This window comes from Cryptomeria japonica, chromosome 10, assembly GCF_030272615.1.
Source record: "Cryptomeria japonica chromosome 10, Sugi_1.0, whole genome shotgun sequence".
Lineage (NCBI taxonomy): Eukaryota > Viridiplantae > Streptophyta > Pinopsida > Cupressales > Cupressaceae > Cryptomeria > Cryptomeria japonica.
The window spans coordinates 797,915,369-797,930,513 of NC_081414.1; positions in this window are offsets into that span (position 1 = coordinate 797,915,369).

Below are 15,145 nucleotides of genomic sequence, written 5' to 3' on the forward strand. Positions count from 1 at the left end.
AGCAACTCTTGCAGCCATTCCAAAAGTTTATGTTAGAAGAACACGAAGTAGGACACATAAGGCTCATCCTGCAGGTTATCTGGTAGAGGTTATTATGGTGGAAACTTTGGCGGAAGGAAGCCCTACAAATATTGAAATGCAAGAAAAAGGAAGCCCTGCGGATGATGATATCCAAGTAGAAGTTGATGAGGATAGACTAGCAAATCTTTCTTTGTGGCACAACAACTTCAATAAACTGTTGGAAATATTTTGTAGCAGTCTAAAGAAATTGTTGGGGAGATTCCTGAGCAGTTTGAGGAGACTATTGGAGATATTTCATAGCAGCCTAAAGAGACTATTGCAGACACTTTACAACAGCCTAAGGAACATGTTGGTGAAATGCCAACATAGATTAAGGAGTCTATTGAGGAAATCCCAAGGCCTAAGGTAACACCTATTAGACCTCCTTCATCCCTAAGCAGTTTATCTATTGCTTTAAAATTTTATAGACAATGGGAAATAGAGAGGGTTAGGCTGCAAGGGATTATTGATAAATAGCAAAAAGAAATTGAAAAGAGGGATAACAGAATTGAGGAATTAGAGGCTAAGGTGGAAATAATTGCTGGTATGGTTCCCAGGTTGATGCAATGTAGGTCACCTCCAAGAGTTTATGTTGTGCACTTGAAGGAGCGATATTTGAACTTCAAATTGAACCACATTATTAGGGACCTTAGCCCCTCCTTAGAAACACGTGAAGAATTCTTTTATGCTTACCAAACCTCTCCACTAGTTGTGAAGAATTTGCTATGTGAATTATATTTACATAACTATGTTGTATCCTCAGACAGTGAGTGGAACCCTTTATTGTATATTGAGGATATCCATATCAAAGCTTTAATGTCATGGATCCAAAATGAGATTAGCATGGGGGCGCAAGCCAAGGCATATGAAAAATTAGATTTTGACTGTCCATTGCCATTAAGGAAAGAATCAAAAGAACCAAGAGTTCTTTATTATGAGTGGTAAGAATTACTGGTAAGAGATTATGTTAGAAAACTAGTGCTTCCAATGAGAGAAGAAATCTATCAGGCATATGAGCATTTGGTTTAGACTGACAGGATAGCTACAATAGAAGCATTAACTCAGCGCTAGAACAATTTACCAGAACAGTTAAAGCAAGGGGAACCTTATTCACTACAGAATTTTTAGATGGCTATAAAAAGAGCCCCCAGATATATACAATTAGGCAGAGAAAAAGCCAACAACTAGCTACCATTGATCTTTCAGCCCCCAATCCTCATGTGGCTACTATTGGCATGTCAGCCTATGGATCAGAACTATGATGTAGTCATAAAAGAGTCAGCCAGATGGTCCAGGATGGAAAAAATGAAAGGATTTTATTGGAACTTGGCTTTCAAGGGGACAGGTCAGGGCACCATTGGTCATTTGAGAGTCACTGCAAGAGTCAAAAATTTTCCTTTTGTTGTAGGATCAACAAGCTCTTAAAGTTGGGGGCCATGATAAGTTGAGACTTTGTCATGTATTTATCATCAGAACTGTTAAGTTTTTGACATCTTTTGGTTTGCATAGTAGTAGTGATGTATTGTAAATTGACTATATGTATTCCATGTGTTAAACCTGAACTTATGAAATCATGTTTGAACTTTGTCGGTCTATTCCTGCAGCCATGCCATCTATTCTTGCAACCATGCCATTTATTACTACAGCCATGTGATTTGTTCATGTTGCCATGCAAATTATTTAGGCTAATATCATATGTGAATTAATAGATGTGTTAATTATATAAAATGTGTATGTATGTCCTTGTATGTTGTTTTTGTTGTAGTGCAGGTAATAAATGATGTCGCATTGGATATTCTCCTATCGCGCCTGATGAAGGAAAGATTACGTAAGAGATAACTGAAGATCAAACTAAAGAGTAGTTGAGAAAGCGCAAGGTACGACATAGGTAGAGCATTCAAGCGACACTACCAATGCCTAAATTCCGTGGGCATTGAATTTGCAAACACCACCATGACATGCAAGGAATATGGTTCGGTTTAGATCCACGTTTCCTGCAGCATAGCTCCAATTATCTTCTTTATCGATCAATCATCTGCCTCCTCTTCTGGGCATGATTTGTGTCATCTATTATAGTTGATTTCCCTTTAATAATAAACTCTTATTTTTCTCTGAAGTTAGACAGAAGAGAAAAGAATAGAGCAGAGGATTTTTTATAATCATTCTTGAGTTTCTTTTCAAAATATGTAATCACTTTCAGGAAGCAATGAATAAAATTATTTTTTTCTGATCTTTTAAAAGTAGTTTTTTGGAAGCTTGATATCACTCATCCAAGGGGACCCACTTCGTGAGTGATCCTGTGTGTGTTCGTTAAAATTAGTTTTCTTTCTTTAGTCGTAGTAGAAGTTCTTGCATAGACTGTTCCTGCAACCACTGGAAACAGATCCACTGACTGTTCCTGCAGCCAAGCTAGAACAGACTAATTTCTATTATCCATATTAGATCTTTCCAGCATTTCTTTTATGAAAATTATGCAGAAGTTTTTCCTGTAGCCTTTCCATAATTTCCATTCTTGCCTTCCTTTTTTGCATAATGTTAGTTGCTGCAGTAATGCAAAATATCTATTGAAGGAACTTAGTGCATATAAAGTGCAGACCCATTTCAAGTACTATGTCCCTGGTTTGACAATCAAATGACCACTAGCCATGAAAATAGTAACTTTACCAAATGAATGTCCAAACTTTGGGTTGAGACTTCAATTCGAGTTATTATTCTTATTGTTGGGGTAGACAGCTCCTTCTGAAGCTTCAAGCTCTGCGTCAACCCCTTGACCTCCTTATCCAAGGTTGCCTACAGTGCTTTTCTTAGAGGAATGGTTTTCAACAAACACCTTTAGTAGTGCTGATAGTTTAGGATTGTCCTTCTTGACCTTATCCTAGATCACTCTATATTGAATAGGTTTGCAGAGCTACCAATGTCAAATTCAAATTGACTATATTGTCTAATTTTGTTCTCAACTATTGAAGAGGTCTCTCAAGGATTTAGGAGCTGACCTTGCAACACTGCAACCTTCACTTCTTCTCAGTGAGTCACAAAACTCCCTATTGATCCTTACCTCAGAGATTGCAAAAACTTCCTCCGGAAGTGAACTCTACTTGCAATTGACACTCATCTGGTGGTTTCTGGTGGCTAAATATTGGTTTAGGGTTGTTGTTGATAGAAACTCTTCATGGATATTTGATCCAATGATCATAATTCTTCGTATCTAGAAGAAGGTGTTAACCGATAGATGATTAATCAATATTTTAGGAAGAACAAAGCATTTTTGGGTGTGGAAGATTTTTGATGATTGCGGTACATTGAATCATGTTTGGGATGTTTGGGCCTGACTTTGAAACATCACTTTATTATTGTTTTGGTGATCCACATTTATCTTTAGTGATCTAGTCATGTCGACTGGTCACACATTATACTTGTAGGGTGACATGATGCATGACCTATTTTGTGGTTGTCGATATATAAGTTTGGTATTGATGATCTATTTGGTAGATGATGTTATTATATGTGAGTGAGTGGTGATCGAGAATCTATTTTGGCATGGTTTCACGTGCGCATGTTCTTGATCCGATAGTTGACTAAGACAAAGAACATGGTAGAATAGAGCAGATCAGCAGAAGTGAGCTAGTCAGTATATTTGGCATTCAATCAAAACTCATCCAAGCATTGTAGATGTTATTTCAGAGTTCATTAATTGTAATTCATCAATGTAACTATCTTGTAAGTTAGTCCGACTTCTTTGAGAGTTGTAGCCTTCTGGGTTATTGTAATTGAGTAGTGAGCTCTAGGAAGTGTGCTTGAATGCCCATGCATTCCCATTTTGTAATATTGTTTTTCTACTAGCCATAGTGGAATAATATTGTGGGTTCAAATCCCACTACTATTTTTTCCATTTGGGTTTCCACATAAAAATACCAGTGTTATGATCTTGTGGTTATTTATTCTATATTTTTGCATTTCAGTTTCAAGTCTTTTCTTCTAGTGGTTTAAAGTTAAGTTTGAAAAGCTAATAACTGGTAGATCACTGATTCACCCCCCCTCTCAGTGATCCTTGATTCCAACAAACTCCCCTCCATAACCTTAATCCTTTTCCTGGACATGATCTCAACTCAAGCCTTGAATCCTTGGATTTTAATTTCCTCTACGAAGTAACTGATCACAATGATGACCTAAATAGGTTCTTCCTCTTCAAGAGATGTCTCCAGCCACTGACTCAGTCCCATGGCTACAAGATATGACTCCAAGCTTGATCATTCCTTTAGTTGGCATGACTTCCTCAGAGGGTGCCTTAAAATCTTCCTCTTATGCAATCTATCACCACTCTCTTTCTCCTCAATCCATCCTAAAAGCATTAGAGAGAGATTACTAATAGTTAAAACTATCCCAAATAAATATCAATGCTAGAAGTATCCAAGATTCACTATCTCAATGTTATATCATGAATTAATAACTACATAATAGTTCACGAACATTGTTAAAGCATGAGATACTTATCTCTTTACACCAAATAACTAATAGATAAAGATTTGGATTGATTTTCCTACATACTTAGACATTATATCATATCCTTCAAAACAATCCCACTTTTATAGTAGCTTTAACATATTGCAATCTATATACTCCTCTTTCTTTCACAATCCACTCCATTTTAAGAAACACCATTAAAAAAATGTGGCTTTTGTTTAAAACCTCTAAATCAACTCTCAATACGTATTGCAGCCAGTTACATCTATTCCTATGCAATAGGCTCCAATTGGTGAGTTGCGAGAGCCAAAGGCTACACAACCATGAGAAAATTTAGAGTCACTCCAAATGATAGTCACTATACTCAAATCCGAATATAGGCACGAACTGAAAATTTTTGTAAACAGATAGAAATCTTGCTAACAACTGATGTAGGCCACAATTTTCCCAAGCAATGATATCCGGTATCCGCTAATGAATCGATAAAGAATAGAAAAACAACATTGTTAGATTCTAACTCCCTCTGCCAGTAGTTGAAGTGCTCGAGTGGACATGATCCTGGTAGCGAAACTTGTCCATTTGCTTCTATTGATAAATTTATTCATCAACAATATTCATCACAAGTATATTCCTTTTTTTAGAAATAGAGTTATCACTACTTCCTTATTAATCATGATAGCCCAATAATCTCCATGAGAAGTCAATGTTCATCCTCTTTCTTCATGATTATGTATTCACTATTATCAATCGAATTATATATTTTAGGACATCGATATCCTCTAAGAGTATTTATTTTGACCTCCATCAGCATAGGCCTGATTGACATATATTAATTTGAGGATATTAAAATGACAAAGGATATGGTATCTCAAGGTAATATATGCCAATAATGGACTCAACTAGAATACAAAAATGATGAGAATTCATATGTGAAGCCTTCCAAGTGACTACGGGGAACAGGGTATTATTTTGATTCTAGTAGTGCCAATTCAATCCCAACAATACCTTTGTTCGCCTTCACTAGAGAAGCAACGCACCAAGAAAGACTCCGCACGATTTTTGAGGAATCTTCACAATTTGCATATTGGACTATAAAAATGTCATTTCCTTTCCTCTCTACAACTACCATTTATGGATCGCCTAGCCATAGGTAAATGAACATCTACAATTTTGTGAGAGATTAATCTCATTTCATCTTCTTAGCCAAATCTGATCGGAATTTCCCCTTGAACCTGGCTCTGATACCATGTTAATTTTACAATTAGAAATTAAGTAAAGTAGAAGTACACAGAAAAATGAACACTTGAACACAACAAATACCTTGGGAAAACCCTCCTTTTGGAGGGACAAAAACCCAACCAATAATATCACTTATTTTATTTAATAATATAGAAAATCTGCCTTTACAATGAGGCCAAATGCAAGGCCGAATAACAATACCACACTCAAAGAATATTGATCCTTGACTTGGATCGATCTGTTGTAGATGAAACTTGACTTCTTGCTTCATAAAACATGATCAGATGGTGAATATGAATAAATAATGAGGGAGAGACTAGTGCATATATATACAACATAAGAATGACTTCTCCCAAGGGATGAGACTCTACACAAGAGGTTAGCCTCTCTATAGAACAATGTGGCTCTTTGAAAGGTGGTGAACATACTCTATATGTCAACTTCCTTTTGATAAAAGTATAATTTACAATGTAAATGAAGGCATCTCTTCATAATCGTCTCCAATAAATGAATATCCTATTGACTATATTTATTTATTGCTTATTAATATTGCCACTAGAAGTATGAGGCCTGCAAATATACATCAACAGAAGCACATCCCATTCCCCCTAGCTTGGATTTCCTTTACTCTCTCCATCAAAATTTACTTTAATCCATCCAAACTAAGGAGGCCTGCACTCAACCTCATCCCTAGATAGCAATGATTTGTTACTCTTACCTTCTCCTGTAATTGTATAAATCATTACTTGGCCATTAAACTTCTTAGACCTTACCTCAATTCATTTTTTAAACAAGTCCTTCGTAGTCCCTTAATTTTTTGTTGTTGCATTTGTTAGTTCCACAATTTTATACTCTATCTTCCAACTTAGGTTCTCTTTTATCATCTCTTTGTCCTAAAATATTTTGCAATATTTCTCCTTCCATATTTCCCATATTATAGTAGAGGGAATGATTTTCCACAAGATATCAAGGAAAACCTTCTTTCCCATGTTTTCCCAAATCCCAAACCAATCAATTAACTATAATGGGGTAGGACATTGAAAAGTCATCTTAGCTTGATAGTGGTTCCAACATTTAATAGCATAAGAGCAACCAAGTAATAGGTGGTTTGATGGTTCATTCTGCTTCTTACATAACACACATCTTCCTGCCCCATAGATACCCATTTTTTCCATTCGATCTTTTCTGAGTATTTTTTCTTGAATTTCCATCCACCTGAAAATCCCTACCTTTGGGAGACAAAACTTATTCCATAATAATTTACATGGTCATCCTTCTCTAGCTATAACAACTTCTTTAATTTTTTAACCTAAGTTAACTTAATAAGTCTCTATCTTGGATCCACACAACAATACTCTATCCATTTTATTGGTTGGCACAACAAACCTTTCCCTTTGAAACATATTAATATTCTCTATGTGTTCTGTTGGTGCTTTTATTTCCTCCAATGATCTCTATTGCCATTTATTTATGCCCTACTTTAGGATTATAAATCCATAATCATTCTCTTTTGTCTCCCACACTCGAATGATATATTTTTTAATCTCCTTTGTGTTAGGATAATTAGCAAGAGTATCATAGCCATTTTGTGAATCAATCCAAAAAGAAGCATTCTATCCATTTCTATTCTCCCATGTTACATGCTTGGTTATTATGTCTCACCATTCCAAGATATAGTTCCAAATAGCTGAGCCTCTTGGAGGATCCCTTATTGTTAAAATTCATGTGGGGTCATCAATGTCTAAGTACTTCCTTCACAAATACCTAACCCATTTCTGATGACCTTTCATATATATATATATATATAATGGTATGCCAAAATGCAAAACAACACATACACAGTCATAAGGAAAAAGGAAAAAGGTCACTTGCAACGAGTGTCTTTGTGAAAGAGTAAGCACACTTCTGTAATCTTACTTACGTAATTTAATCTATATATTCCACCAATATAATGGTCATCTTAACTATAGCTATGGAGTTCTACCTATACAATTTTACTCATGTTGATCCATGACAATTTACTATGGCTGTCCTATTTTCCAGATTGTGCAACTTGAAGATTTCTCCACCCAAGAGATGGTGAACTTGCCAGAAGATGTCTCATATATTAATTTCAATAAAATGATATTATTGTAGATGAAATCATTTTAGACTACCATTTTATTTTAATATAGATGTTTCTCATGTCATATTTTCGTTAAATAGGGTAATATTTCTTTCAAAAGGTTTTAGGTGATTTATTTTTCAAAATAGTGCTTAGGAGAGTTACAAAGTAGTAGTTGTGTAATTTTATCATTTGGGAATTAGAATGCAAGGAAATGATATAAGGTTAAACAAAATTGTATTTTCTATATGATAATGATAGTTTTAGAGATCTATTTTTTCTGGTATTGAAATTATTTGCAGTAAATCTACTTGAGCACCAATACCCAGGTTATTTTGCATAAAACAAATAAGGTTCAATACTTACAATACTTGCGTGAATGGGAATTTTGTCTTACTAAACTTAGTGACAGTGCCCTTTAAATCCCTATAAATAGCTTTCATTACTCTTCAACTTTGTTGTTGCCCATCAAAAACACAAACATGCACCCATGTTTCACTTCTTAGGAGCTATTTACTTAACCATTCCACATGCTTCTTGTTGCAGATCACATAAATTAAAATAAACAACATGGATATTATTAGACCGCAGTCAACATTTCTATGACATAAATGGTAACTCAAGAGTGAAACAAGTGGTGCCTATTTTTGTTACATTTTTTGGTGTCAAATACATACCACCCCTTCCCTTATATGACTTTCAACCTTCCTACCTACATACATATATATACCACTATATATTTTTTCCTTGAAATGTTAACATATCCTCCCTAAAATACACTATCAATGCATTTCCTTTGTAGATTGCAACTGACAAAATCCATCTTTGAAAGCATGAAATTTCTTTGGGAACTGCCCTTTGCGGCATCTTTGTTTTTCCTCACTGTGACCTGAACACCTATCTGAGGTATACTTTGATACATCGAAAAAGTAATGATAGGTATATTATTTGAATTCTATTGAAAGAGTTATAGTGTTTAGCTGATGAAAAGTTGTCCATAGAGTATGCAAAAATATCTTGCATTGAGCTTGCTAATTTTGATTCATTGTTACCTTCCTTTGGCTATTACTTTGCTGATCATGTTTTATAGTATTTCTTTGAATTGATTTTAGGCCTCCTCTCAAGCTTCATCTAATTTTGCTACTTTTATATTGTGAATCTCAAAGTACAGTTTTTATCTTTCCAAAAGAAGGTTCATGCTCATGGGAATAGATGGTGCAACAAGACTTACAAGCTACCTTTTCTATGTAACATTTATGTAACTAGATAGGTTTCTAATCATTGCAGCATTATGTTGAACAATTTGAATGCATTGGGTATTTTGGAAATCTATTTCTGCACCTAGGGCATAAGACAAGCAAAACTGGAACTGTAATTATTAATTGACTCACAATCAAGTTTGCACTTTTTCCATTTCTACTTTGTATGGATCACCAACGTCTTCAAGATAAGTAAGTGACACCCATGTGCACTAAAAAAAATCATAACTTTTATATACCCTTCTTGCTCATACAATGAAATTAATATTATCTATTGCGTCTCCACTAGATGCTCATCTTCCTAAAATATTTCCTAGAGAACATAGACTTTAGATACTAGCAATTTGAAGTAATCACATTACAATTTATTGTAGAGTTAAAAATATCACCCTCATCACCTTTAGTGGCAATTGTGATATGTGGTGCCTCCCCCACATTCGCCAGGTTGTCCTTTTGTTCACCAAAGAAGTCCAAGTTAGCTTCCCCAGAGGCATTACCAATTTTGTTGATCTGATAGATCCGTAGACGCAGGTGCGATGCAGAGATGACCGCACAACACGCTACTATTTTACCAACCTACCAGCCAATAGGTAGTCATTGAGATGTTATGACCCATGATAAGAAGGAAACGTAATACCTCCCTATGCATCCACTAACATTCAAATTTGTCCCTTAGCCTCTATCTTGGGTTTTGGGACATTTCCAAGGGATCTTTTGGCAGATTAAAGACTTGCTCTTGGAGATTAAAGCTTTTGGAGACACCACCACCATCGTTGTAGCATCGTCAAGCTGCCAAGTTTACCAAGAATACCAACACTTTCCAAGAACTAAGGGATTAATCTAACTCTATCTTGCATTTCCAATATCTTGCTTATTTTCCAATTACCAAATAGGATAGCATTGTCCTTGTATTTTCTCTTACTCTCTTCTTTATCACCTTCCTTTCCTATGGCCTTTTGGGTTGTCCATGGAGGTGGAAACACTAAAATGGGGGTCTGACTTACGTAGGCTCCAAAACAGAACCCCCAAACATTTTCTCTCTTGCATGTGTGTAGGCACAACTTCGTGAAGAGAAGATTATCTTGCAGGAGGATTCACTACGTGGACCAGTTGTAAGATTTCTTTATTCTCTGCTATCTTCTTTATTCTATTTCATAATCTATGTTTTTCATAGTTTTCAGTATTGTTTAGCTATTTTATAAGTTCTATCAGCCTATCTAGGACTTTATGTCTGGACTCTACGCTCTGCCCATATAGGACAACAACACGTAGTGCTTGTGTCCCACCTTTGTGCACTCGTCCTGTGGGTAGAAGCTTTGCAAAGCCATCCAGAGATGTTTCTCGGGTGACTGATGCTCCCTATATAATTTTTTTATCCCCTGGCTCATCTTAGCGCCAGTTTGCAGAGGTAATTGGAAGTAAAATTTGTCCTTGAGGATTCATCATCCTTGAGGTGACAAACTACCTCCGTTACATTTTTGGTGAAGTCGACATGAAGGGGAATTCGTGTGTGTTCTTTTTCTAGTATAGCTTAGTTGTTTTATTTCATTTCCTTATTCCAGTTTATCATAGATATTTTACTTTTCATTGCACTCATTTAAAAAAAATATAAAAAAAAAAGTTAAAAAGAGAGAACAAAACAAAAACCAAAAATAAGAAACATATTTTTCCCTTTCATGTTTTTATCTTAAACACATCAAAACAAAACATTCCCACATATTTTTCCAGAGACTTGCATAGGTGCCCCTGTTCTATGATTTGGTTGTCAATTAGCTTATGAGCTTTATCACCCAAATTGCGACATGAGCCATAGTTAGGAGGTCATCTAGGAGGAGCTTCTCTCCTGATCGCTATAGTCCTCCACTACCTGACGCGATGCAGGGTGAACAGTCATCTGATCCCAATGAGTTGTTGACCTCTCATAGTCCAAAATCTATTTTGACTGGGGCGCCTTCTCCTTCTAATTCACAACTTAACTCTCCTAGGAGTTCTACCCCATCTTCCCTTCCTACTATTGATCATGATTCTATTGTCTCTATTGATTTTGTACAGATCAATTCTTTAGAGTAGAATCTAAGAGATTTTGAGGGATTCCTAAACTGAGAGAACGTCCTCCCCCAGGGTGGGAATATCGTCAGCACATTGAGAGATATGTTGATATCTAATAGGAGAGGCTTGGAGATGTTGAGGGTCCGATCCATGATTGTTGAAAACTATGTGCCCCTAGCCGGGTACCCCCTGTGGACACCTAGTTTGATCCATTTGGGTTCCAGGTTGGTGTTAGCATCCCGAGGTTTGGATCCCGCATAGTGGATTCCACCATCCTGAGTATTAGTGCCTCCTCTGTTCCTTTAGGTTACATGGGTATGGCTAGTGACTGGATTGCTATTTTCGTTGCTGCCCATATTCCAGTTGTCTCTGCCAGTACCATGTCAGTCGACATGTTGTCTAGCAAGGGAGGTGGTGCAGGTCCACAACCTCCTCCTCCACCTACGAACCCGGTTCTGAATACCATACTGTAGAACATGGGCCAACTTTAGTTGCAGCTCACTTCTCTGGCTTCTTCTTTTGGCCAACCATCTGCACCCACGTACTATAAGAAGAGCCCTTTGCATATCACTATCCTGAATACCATCCTTCCAAAAGTCATCAAGATGTTGAAGTTTGATAGGTTTAGTGGTGATGGTGACCCAAGAATTCACATCGCTTCATTTATGAACATGTGTAGTGACTATCACAATCTGGACTTTGTTCTCCTTAAGTTGTTTGCTCGTTCCCTCAAAGGGACTGCATTGGAGTGGTACAATTCTCTCTCACCACTCCATCCACACCTTTGACCAACTGATGGATCTCTTTCTCAAGAGGTTTCAGGCTAACATAGGCAACAAGGTCACTATATCCAACCTTGTTCATTGTAAGAAAAAACCAAATGAGAAGGTGACAAATTTTATCTCACAATATCAGGTGACCTCAACTAAAATCCCCTTTTCCCTACTGGATAATGAATTAAAACATATATTTATAGGCAACCTATAGCTGGTATTGAGGGAGAAGTTGTTCCTAAATCGTTACCACAACTTTTCTACCATGTGCTATGCCCTAGCTGATTATTAACATACTGTGACACAGTTCGAAGACTCTTCTTTGAACCCTTAGGATGGGTATTTTCCTGGCACATCCTCAGATGGGTCTCAGAGGAATAAATATGTGGCTAATGTAGTGGCTACTCCTCTAATAGCTACCTCTAAATCTTTGTAAAACTAAGTCTTCACAAAATTTAATGACTCCTATTCGAGTATCATGCAACAGTTGTTGCGAGATAGCTTGATCACCCTATAGTAGGGCTATCAAAGTTGATGCAAGGAAACACAAGTCAAACAAGCTTGTGGATAAAACCAACATTGACTTGCAGATCTATACCAAACCATTTCCTTTACACTCAAAAAATATGATTTCTACATCTGATCTGGACTTGTATGGTGGTCCATATGTTGACATGGTAACCGTCACCCCTATCGTCTCCCCACATGCCTAGAAGGGGAAGGTGTCTGACGTTCTTATCTCTTTCACACCACTTGATGCCCCATATTGCAAAGAGTCTAATCCTCTCTATATCCCTACTCAATTGAATGGTCAAACTATCATAGGTGGGATGTTTGACCCCTTGAGAAGAGTTGATGTCACCACTGAGGAGACACTATTCGTGAATGGGTGTCATAGGCTGGTCTATGATAAGTGCCACACTACCTTGTAGACCCACCATGGATTATCTATCATTCCATTGGGAAACATAACCTCGACGATCATGGTAGGCCCCAAAGCGGTGTCCTCAGTTTTCACTATCATCCCTAAGTCTGATCTCTTCTGCGTCAGACTCAGGATCCTGTGGTTGATCGCCATGGAGGCGGTTCCTTCCATCATTCACAAGTGCTTAAAGTTTCCTCATAAGGGCATAGTTCATTTTTTCTAGGACACTGGATATCAACCATTTATTGCCTATGGGGACTTCTCTTTGGATCACTTCTAGCCTACCTCGATTGGGCCCATGCTTCCCCACGGTGACCTTTTATACCATACATATTATAAATACAAGATGGGGGAGTCGGCTTCTATGTTGGTGTAGCCTGCCATACCTTCGTCACCTCCTGCATCAACTTATGCACCTGAGATCTTGGTCTTGGAATGGGTTCTACCACATGTCCCTCCATCACAGGGGGCCAGGGCTGCACTTGCTCCCACAACAAGACCTCCTTGTCTACCTAGGATAATGTAGACCCTAGTGGTGTCCTTTTTTCCTCTAAATGCACCCAGTGCAGCCAACAAAAAGTCACCTTCATTGTCGAAGTCCACGACCTTCCCACCCTTTGAGCTTCCAATTATGGCCAATATCCCTAGGGTACATTGCTATGCAAAAGGGAAGCACTCGCCTTAGGTTCCTTCATCTCCACTTGTAGCTACATCACAAACAACATTAGCGCCTCCTATCCCTCCACCCGCTTCATGAGTGAAGAAAGGTCAAGCACCTGTCATTGTGAATATGGTGCACATTTAGAATGTCCTTCCTACTTCATCGGTTAGGCCTCTTCCTGTCCTTGAGCCAATCCCAGAGGCCAATCTTATGGAGCATGATTCTCCTGATTCATCGTAGCCTGCAGTTAGTCGTCCCCACCTCCATTGGAACCAACGTGGATGTAAGCGTAAACATTTCTAAAGGGACCAGGCTTGAGTGTGTAATGCTACCTTACAGTCTGTTGGTGCATCCTCCAGCGCTATTTTTTTGGAGCCTGTTCCTTCGATGGCTCTTGCTTCTGCCTCAGTTTCGATTTCACTTCCCACTGCTATATGGACCTTTGATGACCCTCCCCGTAAGTGGGTACAATTATTTATCGCTCCTTCCTTGGAGCCTCTGCTTATCAGTTCTCTGCTTGACACTGCCTTTGTCCATGCCTTTGGATATGTTGCACACATAGGTGGTCTCCAGTACAGCTTCCGCTGCTCCACCTATTCTGCAACCCCTTCAGCATCGCATCTTTGCTGGGGTCCTTTAGCCTACTATGGTCAATAGGAGGCCTGGCACTCCTATACCGTGTAAATGCAAGTTCAAGAAGGGCCTTGTCCCTAAATTCCAACATCGCCAACTAGTATAGGTTTTTTCTTCATTCCTTCCTTTGCCTGACTCCCTATCTGCTAGTTTTCCTGTTTCTATATGCATGATCGAGAAGGCCCCGCCTTCACTTGAGTTTTTCATGACCCATCTTTGAGAGGTCGACAGTCTTGTTCTTGTTCCATCTTCTCCAAGTGAGTCATCTACTTCCTCCCTAGAGGCCTACATGTGCGCCTTCTTGGATGACATTTTAACCTTGTCTATGATCTTCACATGACCATTGAGCCTCACCTCCTTTGAGCTTGTAGACAAAGACATTGATGTTTCTTCATCTCTTGCCCTTGGTGTTGGTGAGGCACCTGGTGTGGCTCTTGCAATAGTCCCTCTCTGAACTCCTCCCCTCTCCCTAAGACCTAGATTGGGAGGACAAGGCTCTTCTTGAGGATGATGATCTGTTGCAATACACTCCCCTCCTCCGGGCTAGTCGTTAGGACTTTTCTTCTTTATCTCCATATGCTTACATGTGTGTGTGGTTGTGTTCCCCCATACTTGCTTTATCTGTTTGTTCCCTCCCATGGGACCTAGGTCACCCCGTAGGTACCTAGATATGGGAGGTTGATTATCTTTATCTATTTCTTTTCTTGCAGGACCTGAGTTACTCTGTAGGTGCTCGGATACAGCGGATTTTCTATCATACACATTCCCCTATTTGTTTAACTCCTACTTCTATTTGTCATATCTTTCTTTTCGACATTCAAGGATGATGCAAAGTGTTGGGGGCATTATTTTCTTTCTTTCATGTGACCCGAATTTTTATTTTATCTTTGTCTTTCGGTGCTCTTCTTCAGATCTGGGCAATTTGGTCCCATGGTGATACATCCATCTCGTAGTGTTCCTATATATTTTTTTGACACTGCT